Source organism: Peromyscus leucopus, chromosome 22 (assembly GCF_004664715.2).
Source record: "Peromyscus leucopus breed LL Stock chromosome 22, UCI_PerLeu_2.1, whole genome shotgun sequence".
NCBI lineage: Eukaryota > Metazoa > Chordata > Mammalia > Rodentia > Cricetidae > Peromyscus > Peromyscus leucopus.
The window spans coordinates 13,531,328-13,537,112 of NC_051081.1; the positions used below are offsets into that span (position 1 = coordinate 13,531,328).

Consider the following 5,785-nt stretch of genomic DNA (forward strand, 5'->3'; position numbering starts at 1 on the left):
ACAGCAGTCATATAGTTTAAAGGATGAAGTAGGAAATGGGCAATGTTCAAATGCAAGATTCCATGAAGTGAAATTTCTGTTTCAGACTGATTTTATTATCTGGAGTACATGGGCTACTGCGGAATAGCATGGACCATCTTTTCATAGAATCAGTGTTTGTGAATAAAAATCAAGTACATATGTGATGTGTACACTTGGTTTGACATGTGGGGGAGTAGATGTTGCAGGGAGAAAGAGAGCTAGCAATGTTACCAAAGTGTTTCTGCATGATGGAAGTTAGCTGATGAGCATTTGTGCTGTCATCTACAAATGAGAATATCCCACAAGCAGGCAGCAAACTTGATATGGGGCAGGAGCTCTACTCACTCAGTTTCTTCTCTTATAAATTTTGAAATTACAGTGGCACTTAGTTTTGATATGTCAAAATATAAGTAGCAGAAGCTGATGAAAGAGAGGAGAAATGAGAGATAAGACAGTGTTGAGGCCAGCTTTCTGTTCAAAATGAGACAAAAACTTAGAAACTGCGATGTCAGAAAAATACTCTATTTAGGGACATTGAAATATATCAAGTATGATTATTATTCAAAATTCATAGTAACAACTTTGGTTAGCATGTCAACATATGCAAAAGAAGGAAACTAAGAATATTTTGTGGTAGAAATGCTAAAAATGAGATATTATTGCATAATTTAATAATTTTAATAGAAAACCAGAAATTGACATTTTTGAAACAATACAAAAAAGTCTCTAAAACTTGACAGTACTACTATTACTTAGGAACAATACATAGAAATTTCTTCTAGTATAATGGTGCTTTGATGCTATCGTGTAGTAATTTACAGACAATTACAGAAAAATACATGACACATTTGTACCATGTCATCCTAAGTCATTTCATGTCAAAGTGTCTGAAAATAGCATATCCAAAGTTACTGGGAAAGATAAGTGCTATTAAGTTAAGCAAACTAATGACTGTATGTGAGAAACTTAGAGACCACTGTGCTCTTTCAAGAACTCTGCATCTTTATTAATGTTCCCAATAATAAAAATACACATTAATATTGTGTATGTATGTGGGTGCTCCCAATCATCTCTGTGTGTGTGTGTGTGTGTGTGTGTGTGTGTGTGTGTGTGTGTGTGTGTGTGTGTAAAATATAAATGCTAAATTACAAATAGAATAGTGGTTATCTGGATATGCAATATGCATCTTGAGCCTCCAGGTTTTATTTCTGGCTTTTTCATGATCATTAATATCAACATAAATAAATCAATTAATCCTTGAACTAAAAGGTACAATTAATTTCACTACTTTATTAATTCACATGTACCAGACTAAAACTGAAAGCTAAATAATGGAATAAAAGTACGAAGTGTCAGGTTCCATTGAGGCCATATTCCATAACTAGGGAGAGAATCATTTTAAATGAATCTGAGGTTTGCTAAACTACACATGGTCCCTTTTATTTATCACTGTTAATGTCTCAATACTTCTTTTTTTCCCCCTTAGGCTCAGACACTGAGTTTCTTCAACAGACATCAGGTCAAAGTGTCAATACTTCTTTGTATCGTATGTTGGTGTTTGTGCAAAGGAGAAACAAAAGCAGGAGCATTAGATTGTTAAAAATAATCTTTTAATGGAACTTTGCAGCAATCTAAGTATGGATATGGGTCAAGTTGTAAAACACACATGTGGTGGATTGAATTAGAATGGCCTCCATAGGTTCATATGTTTGAATATTTGATTCCTCAGTGGAACAGTTTGGGAAGCATTTCAAAAGTGTTTTCAAAATTTCACCTGAAGTATTCCAGTCAAACACACACTTGGTACCATCAAATTACTTGAGTAAAAAATTAAGAGATTTGGAACATCTAGCAAACTCAGAATTGATAAATAACAGGGGTAACCAATGATTCATCATATAATACATCTTAGAAAGAATATCATTGTCAAACCTCACTTTTTCCAAACATATTGACCAAAATGATGGAGATGAGAGATTTCATCTGTTGTGATGGAGTTCTACATTACTAAGTTTGACATGAATTTTCAATTAAGTAAAAATAAAAATCCTCCAAGCATAACATGCAGATACTATCATCTGTACGAGACCCTAAATTTTAGCACAGAGGGAAAAAGAGGGGGAGGAGAGAGGGGGTGAGATGGAAGAGTTTACTCGCTGTTTGTTTGTTTGTTTGTTTGTTTTATAGTTAGGAGGGAATAAAGGAGAGCACAGAATAGATCTGTGACAAATAGCACTATCTGAGATCACAAAATTTGGAAGGTAAGGGAATACTGGACAGCAGGGAGGAAGAAAGTGAAATGTAAATGAGAGACAATGTCTATCAGGACCAACCTTTAATAAAGAAAAAAGGAAAATCCATGATACAGCAAGTGGATAGGGCCCATGGTTATAGTTCAGTAGAGGAAACCATGACAATGAAGGAAAATTTGGTTTTGGACTGTTTGAATTGGGGGAAAACTTTTAAACAAGAAATGGTTGATCCTCTAATTGCTTGTAAGACTTGAGAGCCAAGAGGATCAGTGTGAGTGTTGTAAGTATAGAGAAACCCAGTAATGTAACCACCCATCCCACAATAAGACAAAGGCTTCCTAATCTGAGCAAAACAAGGGAAATGTATCCCCAGCAGACTATTCACAGTAACTATTGGGGACCCTTGGTTATCATCAGCTGAGGTTCCTAGGTGTTGTTTTTAATGCAGTGGCACAATGTTATTTATTAAGCGGTGCTGTTACCATGCAAGAAAAGCCATGAGGCATGACAAAACCCACTATCAGAGTTTTATTAGGAGAAGTGAGGGACAAAAATGTGATTAGGCCTGTGGAAGACATGTGGGGCAGGTGGGGGGGAGAGTGGGGGGAGGAGAAGAAGAAGGGGGAGGAGCCTGTGATTCACTTTTTATAAATTCCTCTGCGCATGTGCATATGGGCTTATGGAGCTATGCCACACATGCACATAGATCTCATGATCACGCTGCGCTCAAATTATGCGACCACGCAGTGCACACATTATGTAGGGTGTAAAGCCCTGGAATGACTTAACATATGGACAGCGCATGCAGATGGGGGAGTGGCCAGGATTTCCAAAATTCCAGACTCTTTGCTTATTATTAAAAAAAGCAGGTGAACAGGAGTGGGGGCGCCGTGTCTCCTGAAAGCTGCTTCCAGCTGACTTGGTGGGTGTCAGTTGACTCTTGGGTGTTAGGGAAGGGGGCTTCTGAGGTAGTCAGGCATCCTGGGATGGTGGATTGTCATCTGCTGCTTTGGAGCTGTCAATCATCTTTCTAAGCTTGGGACTCTGGCTGCTTGTGTCTGGAGGATATTGATGAGACAGAGAAAAGCTTAGAAAAAAAAAAGATTATTTTCCTTTGAGGGATCCCAGGGTGAGGGAGATGCATGGGAGCAGTCAGCTGACCAGTGTCCCTCTCAGTGACACTTTGGGCAAGGCTCAATTGATGGCCCTCATGGGGAAGGGCAGGAACAAGCCCAGTGGCCTTTTCTACCACACACTTAAAACAGGGAAGCCTTCAGGCAGTCACTTGGATAGCATATGCCAGCATTTGGCAATTCTGTTCACAGGCTTTCTCATCTCTCCGATGGTACCTTAAATGCCACAGCTGAGACTTCTGCCTGTGGGGTTAGGGACCCTCTCTTCAGACACTTAAGTTTAGCCCTGATGTTGGAGAAGCTCTATGAAACAAAATGGGTCATAAGGAGTTGTCTGCCCTCTGCCTGTCAGGGTCTAAACTACTATATTGAAGGAGAACCTTTGTAAGCCATTCTAAAAAATGAAATGGATTTTCATCTTTATCTTAAACTACATTTTTCAACTTTTTATAGTTTACTGGTTTGAAGACAACCTTACAGAGGCCCACCAGAAGGCAGGTAATAAATCTATCCCTGGCTAGAGACCCCACCATGAGTGTTATTTTCCCAATGTGAGTCCGGATTAGGAACTCATTTGCATGAGTCCTAGCCTGCTCCCAGACCCATCCATGCTTCTCAGGGCCACTTGAGAGCAATAGTGAAAGTGGGAGCCAGAGCTGGGTTGGGCAGGAGCAGCCTGCCCAATACTGGAGAGCCGAGTGGAGGTCAGATAGACAGAGGCTCTTTAGAGTCAGAGATTCCTCAGGTTCAGGTTGCACTTGGGCAAAAGAGAAAGAATCAGAAAGGGAGGGTTCAGAGCTTAGGTAGAAAGTTTGGGATAAGGTAACTCTTTTCATTTGCCCATTCACTGGCAGAAGTTAGATAATTCCTGTGAAATATTGGGGTCCAAGCAGCTATTACACAGCCATATTTATTGGTATCTAGGGATATTTAAGGCATTTCTCAGAGGAGGAGTGGGAACAAGAGGAGAAAGCCTCTATGTCCCATGACCGCAGCCAAGAGAATAAAATAAAAAACTAAAACAACAAATGGGATCCAAGACCCCAGTCTCAGGTGTCCCTGAGGCTAGGGAAGGATCTGTGAATCGTCACAAGTTACCCAACCCTTTATCAAGAAAGGGGTAAGGGCTGGGGTCATATATACCAGGAGGAACCTCAGGGGGTCTGGACAGCATTCAAATTCAATGCTTCATCAAGAAAGAATGAGTCATGGCATATGCAGCCCAAGGACCCCCCCGGGGTCTAACAGCAAGAAATATATCTCAGGTTGCTGTCGTGGGAAATGGGGAGGAATTGGAAAGGAAAAACTCACCAATCTGAGCATCCAGTGTTGTGTGGAGCAGTCTGGTGGCCAGGAAAATGAAAAAAGAGGGCATTGTAGATAGAACAAAACCTCGGCATAGGTTCCCAAGCACAGAGTTCTGGGAGAGTCTGCTTTGTCTCAGTACCAATGTTGGTTTTAATGTGGCAGACCAACATTATTTATTAAAAGGCACTGTTACCAAACAAGAAAAGCCATGAGGCATGACAAAACCCACTATCAGAGTTGTATTAGGAGAAGGGAGGAACAGAAGATAATGTGATCAGGCCTGTGGAAAACATGTGGGTGGGGGGAAGAAGAAGGGAGGAGTCTATAATCTACCTTTTATGCATTCCCCTGCACATGTGCATATGGGCTTATGGAGCTATGCGATGCATGCACATAGACTGAGTGATCATGATGCAGTGTAAATTATGTGACCATGCAGCACACAGATTACGTAGGTGTAAAGCCCTGGAATGACTAAACATCTGAACAGCACATGTGTGGTCATGCTGCTAGGGGAGTGGCCAAGAATTCCAGCACCAGGAATATCAGCAACTGATACTAGAGGTATCAGGCATAAGAAAGGAACTGTGCAATACCCACTTAACTGAGTCAGATAGGATTGTGCTCACAGGTAGGAAGATTTAAATTCAACAGGGATTTTCAGGCTTTAGTGGCTTTCCTGAGACCCATGGTGGAACATGATTTTATAAGGTAGGGGAGGCTCTGGAGATGTGAATGATTTGGACTAGGTTTTAAAATTCCTAAAGCAATCGAGAACAGATGAGGAAAACCAACATTAGAGGGGCCTTTCTGAGACACTTGAGAGTTCCAATATTTCTTGAGCCAGATTTTATAGGGAAAAACCTGGCAGAAGCTAAATTCAGCACTTACAAGAGTACAGAAGGCTTTCAAACCTGAGCAAAGAAATAATGATTATATAATGACAGAAAACTTAAAGGGAAATACTAAGGTTGTCCTAGAGTGGACAGTTATGACTCTGGACTACACAAACACACACTGGGAATGAAAACTCTTCACTCTGCCCAGTATGGAGACGGAGCCAATGAATAG

The 5,785-nt window shown here is 40.6% G+C and overlaps 1 non-coding gene across 1 annotated transcript; it reads right to left on the minus strand.

Moving 5' to 3' along the window:
- Positions 1-1,507: 1,507 nt before the first annotated feature.
- On the minus strand, positions 1,508-1,573 carry LOC114709721. The gene has a single exon (XR_003736968.1). It is a non-coding gene; the product is annotated as a small nucleolar RNA SNORD37 (small nucleolar RNA).
- Between the last annotated feature and the right edge of the window lie 4,212 nt (positions 1,574-5,785).